This window comes from Peromyscus eremicus, unplaced genomic scaffold (genome assembly GCF_949786415.1).
Source record: "Peromyscus eremicus unplaced genomic scaffold, PerEre_H2_v1 PerEre#2#chrX_unloc_1, whole genome shotgun sequence".
Classification (NCBI taxonomy): Eukaryota; Metazoa; Chordata; class Mammalia; order Rodentia; family Cricetidae; genus Peromyscus; species Peromyscus eremicus.
Window position 1 is genome coordinate 8,312,752 of NW_026734288.1, and position 8,186 is coordinate 8,320,937.

The 8,186-nt window shown below is 38.3% G+C and overlaps 1 pseudogene; it reads left to right on the plus strand.

Moving 5' to 3' along the window:
* Positions 1-7,393: 7,393 nt before the first annotated feature.
* On the plus strand, positions 7,394-7,977 carry LOC131901035 (PRELI domain containing protein 3B-like; annotated as a pseudogene).
* The last annotated feature ends 209 nt before the right edge of the window (positions 7,978-8,186 follow it).

Sequence of the window (8,186 nt, forward strand, 5' to 3'; positions counted from 1 at the left end):
AGGCCTGGGAAAGAAAAGGAATATATGAAGTGATAAAACCCCCTAAAAGGTCTTCACATGTTCCAACATCCAAAATCAGCTTCAAAGCAACTGGGTACGACAATCCATCCTCATAGACTACAGCCAAAGTTTAACTATAATTGTTAATTTTCTCAGGATTCCCATAAGTATGGAAATGCCCCATGAAGCAAGGAGTAGTATGAGAAGCTATGCCCAAATTCCCAAAATATTATTTATAAATATTTATTTTTATTTAAAGGGGTTGGTTACAAATGCAATTCCTCTCTAAAAAAGAAAAGAGGATAGTATAGATATAATAGGATAAAAGGGTAGATTACTGAATCTACTTTTAAAGAGCAACAACTTGTTTAAAACATTTTACTTTGTGGTAGAATTTAGTTTATTGATACAAATTTAAAGTTAATTTGTTATATTGTATGTATCTCTACTCTTATTTAATGTAATATGTTTAACAACTCACTTAAAATTGTAATAATTAGGAAATGAAGATTAATAGTTATCTAGGGTAATCAAACTTATGTTAGTTATTAAGTTTTTAGGTGTAAAAAGGTGTATTTCAATTAGGTAGATAATCTTTAAGCACTTCAATAACTTACAGTATATGCAGCCTGGACAATTTACGGATCTCTGCCAAACTAACGACCAGAAACCCTTGACTCTGTGTCTGCTCTGTAGGAAATCAAAGAACCAGGATAGTGTCTTACTTCCCAGAAATGCCCATGTCCTGAGCCCTACTCCTATAAACCTACCTCCTTCAAGGCATAGCTCAAGCCTACCTTCTCCCCCAGAAAGCACTAAATCCCTTGACAAGGCTCAATGTGGTTTCCCGTGCAAGATTTATTTCTTGCTGTTTTATACTGGGACCAAAGGCCAGCTTCCTTCTGCCTCTTTCTGGTCTCTCTCTGCTCTCTAGTCTCTTTTCCAAGTAGTTTTTTCATCTTGACACCATGTCTATAGCTCAACCATAAAGGCACTGAAAAATTGCCCCATAGACTGCTGGTATCACCACAGCACTGGTGACATCACAAGAGAGGACAGTGTTCTCCAGGACACCATAGAATACCCAAGTATGGGAATGCTAATGCCACAGCCTTTGCCTACATGCTAACTGTCTCACTTCAAGTTGCCCTTCACAGGAGCCTCTCCTGAGTTACAGGGGAAGCTTTTCAGCACCCACTCCTTGCAAAGCCAGAGATCTAGCAATTGCTTCAATACAAACTTTACTTTGTGAGGTATTTAGGGCTAACTTTTCAAACATTGCTTAGGAATGGCTCTTCCCCATCTTAAAATTCATACTCAGTGAGATAAAAAAGGCTGCTGGGAAATTAGGTCAGGATGGTGGGGAGGAACGATGAAACCCCTGAAGTAAACAAAGACTTGGAGAAAATCTATTACTGTAATTAACGAGGCAATTCCAAGTAATTTATCTGACAATCAAGAGATATTTATTTCTGAGATAATAAATAGTCCAATAGGGGTTATTTACATGATCCAGGATAGATGAGATACAATCTAGTAGAGAACTCTGGCTTGATCTCCCATCCAGATTCCAGGACCATGCGGTTTCCATAAAGGGCCAAAGACCTACACACATTGAGTCTTAAGGGGTTCCTTCTCAGCCAAGCTCCAGGGGCATGTCAGCTCCAGCGGCAGGTCTTAGGAAGGTGTGGCAGTTACAGGCTGTCACTCTAGGGGGAGTGTTTTAAGGTCAAATCTGGAACAGCTACCCACTACATCTCCCCCTTTTGTCTAAATAAGAAAATTCTAAATCTAATACAAAACTATTTACAATAGGGATGATTATAAATTATAATATAAACAATATAATACATATAAATATAAAATATAAACAATAAAAATATTGTTCTGGAAGAATAAGGGATAATGACCTATACAAGATGAAATTACACCAACAGGAACCACACCAAACAAGAAACACATGATAAATTCAGAAGAATGTGGAACATAGGTAAATGTCATGTTACAGAGATCCTTCCAAAAGATGTCCTACCTTGAGGGGCATGAATCTAACACTTAATATGTTCTACCTAATTTACAAGAACATTGTAATTATGGCTGTTATTCTCCAATCCAATCAAAGATCTGACAAGGAATTCAATAATACCTGAGAAATGGGAGAAAGACACAAGCAACTTTCAGGAGTCTTATGAGAGTAGACAGAGACAGCTGGCAGCCTAGACAGGCACCTAGAATTTCTCAGTATCATTGGTGCATTCAATTTGGCTACAGGCCTAGAGTATCTATCAGACCATTTTCAGAGGCAGGTTTTTTGAAAGACTACCCTTTCAAGGCAGAGTTAAATAGACACTTTTCCTTGTGTCCTGCTAGTACCAAAGAAACAGTATTCACACTGTCAACAGTTGAGGCAAGGGCATTTTCTTCCCTCAGTAGGCCAATTTCTGTGTCAAGAAGACAAACTTCCAAATGGAAAAGTCTCAGAAGCCAAATGTTCTCTGAGGACCAGATTGGTGCTATCAAGGGAAAATGCTGTGGCCCACTCAACATGACACAACCTGTCATCATCTTTGGTCACCACCCTTTTAATGATAAAAGCCAGAAACACTACAATATCAGAGGATGAACAAGGTAGAATATGGAGCAAAGGAAGACGCCACACCAGATGTCACAATTAAATGCTATTGTAGAGGGTTTGACTTCAAAGACTTGTCATTTTGCTCTCTTGGTGTGCTGGGGATGCCTGTGTCTTGCATGTGCTAAGAGCTAGAACATGAGCCTTGCTCTCATCCAAATTCTTGGTTTTAGAAATCTAGGGATTCATTTCCAAAGCCAGCCCCTGCCTGAATCCATTTTGGGAATTAAGAACAAAAACATTCTCCTGGAGACAGACTGAAAAGACAGATGACACAAACAAAAGCAGGGACCACAGCAAGTGTCCCAAAGAGCAGAGTGATGGAGTCTCTGCTCCTGTCATCATGGGTTCTTCACTGACAAGGCTTTCCAGGTTTGGCCGGGTGCCAGTCACTTATTCTGAGGAATCATAATGGACTTCCCTAATTCCAAGCCTCATTCTTTTAGTCTCCAATTCTTTCTCTATGATAACCCAAGACACCTGTCAATGTGAGTGCCTGAATATCAGAAATTTCATTTTTTCCATGTAAAGGGACAGTAGCTGTCTCTCTGATGCACACAGACATCTTGGCTGCCAAGCACTTGGCATAATCAGTTGTTACTTGGTGAAATGTTGCACCCATCTAAATAACACATATCATTCCAGAAAGATGAAGGAAGGGAAGCCAGAACTTCATGGTCTTTAGTCAGGGAGGGAATTAAACCAGGAGTCTTGAGTTCCACCTGACCTCTTTTGTCACTGGCTAGACTTGAGAAATAGTTTTGCCCAAGATTGAGGTCAAAGCTAGAGGCTTGTGCTTTGTGCAAGAAGTATACTTGATTCCTGGTTGGGGATGTGGCTCCATGGTGGAAACTTATTAAGCATGCATGAAAAGGCTAGTTTCATGCTCAGAATTGCAGGGCAGGAGACAGAGGAGTGAGAGCTGCATAAAACCAAAGGGTATGCACAAGAGACATGAAATTTAATAAGTGGAGTTAGCTCCTGAAGGTGACACCAACCAATCCAGTCACTTTGCAGAGAAGAAAAAACAGGCAGAGAGTTTTGCAGGGAATGTAAGGTACTTTTTCCAGGCAACTCCCACTGAGTCACATGCTGCAAATGCACAGAGAAAACCACATGACATTGAATAGGAAGATTCAGGTTCGCTAGCCTCACACACCCCTAGGCTGCATCCTGCCTTTGAGTCCTGAGGACCCCAGCAGAAACCCTATATGCATCCTGGGCTGATAATTACTGGTGGTAAAAATCAACTACACAATTTAGGGTAAAAAGAAACCCAAAGAGAAGTAAACAGTTCCTTTCTTAACTAACAGCCAGAAGTGTTACTGGGATCCTGAGGATTTCATCCTTTACAGAGACCAAAGATGCCAAAAGTGCTTTGGGGAGCTCTGATCTCTAATGCTAAGTGATTCTACATGCCTTAGGAAGGAGAAAAGTTAAAAGTAGTAATGAAGGTCTGTTAAAAGGGCCTTTGGTCAGGAGAACTGGATCTTTGTCGTGGGTACAGAACTAACATTTCAGTGTGGATATGTCAATCTCCTGGCCAAGGAACCTAGTCTGTGGAGCCCAAGAAATGATCACTCAGGACATTTATTAATCACCTATAATTGATTAACTGATTGTACAATTGCAACCCAAACTGCAGAAAAAACTGGAAAATTTTATGGCTCCTTCCCTTTCTGTACTGTGAACATTACTGGTTGTAATATGTGGACAATGAATTCCCATTCTCATACAAGCACCTCTGCAATGCCACTCTACATTAAAAACCCTGGGCTGAACTAAAATATTCATTGTCCTGTTTCTTTTGCCTTCTCACTGAGCTGGCAAAATCCAGCCTGGAATGCCTAACACTTGGTTACAGTGTCAGGAAATAGTTGGTGGCAACAATATAAAGATAATCCCCAAAATTATGTTAAAAAAATGTAACAGGCTTTATAGCCCTGTGCTGCAGAGACTAGAGATTTGTATTAGAGTACCACAGGGAAAGCTCACACCTTTTCTCTCAGGCTAAACATCTTATACCTAGAAAATCACAGTCTTATTAGTCAGGAACACACCATTTTATCCAGGTCCTCTATTTTGGTTCAACTAGAGTAACTACAGTAATTTGGTTTCATGAAAGTTCAGTTCTTGAACTAGATTCTTGATTGCTTGATCCATGGGCAGACAGTACAATTATTCACTATCTAGCACTGATAACTTCAGCACTCATTGCTGATGTCATCTACTGTCATAGCAAAAAAGCTTTCACCTATTTTCTTGCTCACCCATTTCTTTGCTCTGTCTAAACCTGATTAACATTAGTCTGTCAACTCAATTATTGCACAAGTCCCTCTTTACTTGTAAGTTTCCAGAAATGCCAGAGTTTGGAAGACATTCATTCATTGGTTTATTTTTCTTACTCACTGACTGGTTAAGACCCAGACTAGAAGGAATGGTGTGACAATCATCATATTCCTCAACAGCACAGTGAGGATTAAATGATCAAAGCAATTCTCAATTATAGTGTGTGAATAAAACCTGAGCTAAAGGAGAAAGTGATTTAATAAGAAAAAAATGAACAGTAACTGATAAAATTGCAAAAAAAAACCTTAATGTCAAGGAAATACATATAATAAAATATTTCTTTGCATACACTCATGAGGTATTTAATTTATTTATATAATAAAATGTTTCTTTGCATACACACATTAGGTATTTAATTTTATTTCATATTCTCTATTAAGTATTTTAACATTAAAATTGTTAAAAAGTTTTGACAATACAGAAAATGTTGGGAGTGCATCATCTATACTTAGACTTGTACTTAAGAGACTGAAACATTAGGATTATGAGTTCAAGCATATCCTTGACTATTTACTAACACACAAGCCAGGCTGGAAAACAATGAGCATTTCAAGAGAATTTATGAAAAATAAAACCAGAAACAAAAACCCACCACCCTTTCACAGACATCCTTACTTGAAAATTATGTTCACATTCTGCCTCATATTTAAATACAAATAGATCACTTACATGATAACCATTATTCTATACATTGCAGCAGAAAAATACCACTCACTAAGTGAAAGCACAATAGAACATGAACAGAAGTCACAGAAGGAATAGATGAACCACAAAATAAAATTCACTAAATGGATTTGCCAAACATAGAGCCACTTTATACATCAAATGTTGCAAAATAGAAGCCATAATGTGATCTTCACATCAGTCTTTAGTGAACATTTTTAGTAATTTACTTACTTCAAAGAAATGAAAAAGGGATGTTAGAAGATTTTTTCTTGAATATGAAGAAAACTGTGATGTCTAAAGTTTTTCCAAATGTTTATATGAAAAGGATTTTTCTCTTCTATGAGCTTTTCCCTATTTCCTAATATAAATATGACAAAAAAAGCTCTAAAATACTTACAGGGCTAGAGACACAGCAGTATCTTAATATAAGCTCATTCCCAGGAACAAAGTCAGGATTTTGAAAACTTGCAGTAATCAAAACAACAAGAAGTTCCAAAGGTGTAATCTTCTTGGGAACAAGAAAGAACATGCACAAGTACAGAGAGATATCACATAATTAAAATTAAAACAACTCTTAAAGTAATTTTTACTCATGTTTTTCTCCTGTAATTCTAGTCACAAAGGTATTGAGGAATCTAAATGCTTACAGAATTTCTCTGCATCATGTATTAGTTTGTGTAACAGAAAGCAAGCATGTAGGATAGACATCAGAGAAATCAATCATGTTCAGTTTGTGGTATTATTTGGGATTATTTAGAAAATGATGCCCTGTGGGAAGAAAAATGTCACGGTGGTTTGGTCTAAGAGTTTACCATTTCCCTTTTACACTTTATGCTTTTTATTGCAGATTAAGGAAGGGAATTTTCAGTTTCCTACTCTAGCTGCCATGTATGACACTTGTTTCCATGTCACTTTCATTCTGACCCTGTATCAGTCTGGAACCAATGGCCAATTAACTACTTTCATATGTTCACACTGACATGATATATCGGAGCAACAGAAATGAATTAGTACACACTCATGAACTTTTACACATGGATTCATTATCTCATGTAATTGAAGTATGAAATCTAAACTAGTTATCATATCCTTTAAATCCGTAATTCTTTCTTCTGTGTGAATTTGCAGGTATAAGACAAATACTGTTTGAAGAGGTTTTTGACACCTGTGAGATATTTCTCTCAAGAAAAATCTTGTGTACTTAATGTAAGTGTGTTGGCTAAAGATCTTACCAAATCTTTGTAATCACATTTCCTTTGGTATGAGTTTCTTTAGATTTTCAAAATCTAATGTTATATTCACATGCTTTAAGACAGCAATTATACACTAATAGTATTATTCTTGTAGGGTTCTTCTCCAGTATGTGTTCTTTTATGTATTCTAAGTTTACTTTGATGCTCAAATTCTTTACCACACTGATTACATTTGTAGGATTCCACTGCAGTATGTGTTCTTGTACGCCTTTGAAGATGATTGTGATGTTCAAAGGCTTTACCACACTGATTACTTTCACATGGTTTCTCTCCTGTATGTGTTCTTTCATGCATTTGAAGAACATTGTTTTGAGCAAAGGCTTTATCACAATGTTTGCATTCATAGGGTTTCTCTCCAGTATGTGTTCTTTTATGCACTTTAAGATCACTGTTACGGCTGTGAGGCTGGCCAGCTGGGACAGGGCAGGACAGGTGAACTTATGTGCCTCATCGTCCCGGGACGCCGTGGGACACTGGTCAGGTGGCTGGCACCATGAAGATCTCGACTTTGGAGCATGTCTTTGACCACCCATGGGAAATGGTTACCACAGCTGCAATGCAGAAATACCCAAACCCCATGAACCCAAGTGTGGTTGGCATTGATGTGTTAGACATGTCAATCCCTCTGGAAAGCTGCACAGCCATAGACTCCTCATCACAGAGTGGGGCTTACCTTCCATTGTGAAGTCCCTTAGTGGTTCCGCAAGTACAAAAATGTACGTGCAAGAGCATTCTGAAGTTGACCCGGTAAGAAAGACAATGGAGCTGAAGTCCACTAACATATCATTTACAAATATGGTCTCTCTAGACGAGAGGCTCACACACAGGCCACACCCCCAGGACTCAGAGAAAACTGTCCTGACCCAAAAAGCCATCATCACTGTGAAAGGGGTCAGCCTCAGCAGCTACCTTGAAGGACTCATGGCAAGCGCCATATCTTCCAATGCTAACAAAGGCCGAGAAGCAATAGAATTGGTGATACACAAACTGAATGCCGAAATTGAAAAATTGACAGCATCAACAAGAGGAAGCATAAGGACACCAATGCCGGCTGGAGCAGTGTTGCTAGAAAAATGACAATGGAAATTGGTGTGCAGCTAAAGGGCCCCCAGGACTCTTCAGGCTGACATCATATTTATTTTTTATTTAAAAGATACTGCTATTTTAGGTAGATTTTTTTTCTTTTTTTTTTAATGAGCTGGGGTAAGGCTGTGACTTTTGATCAAAATATGGAGAGCTTCTAAATCAAAGTGATCATCTGTGGTGGGAGGGCTTGAGGGAACTGA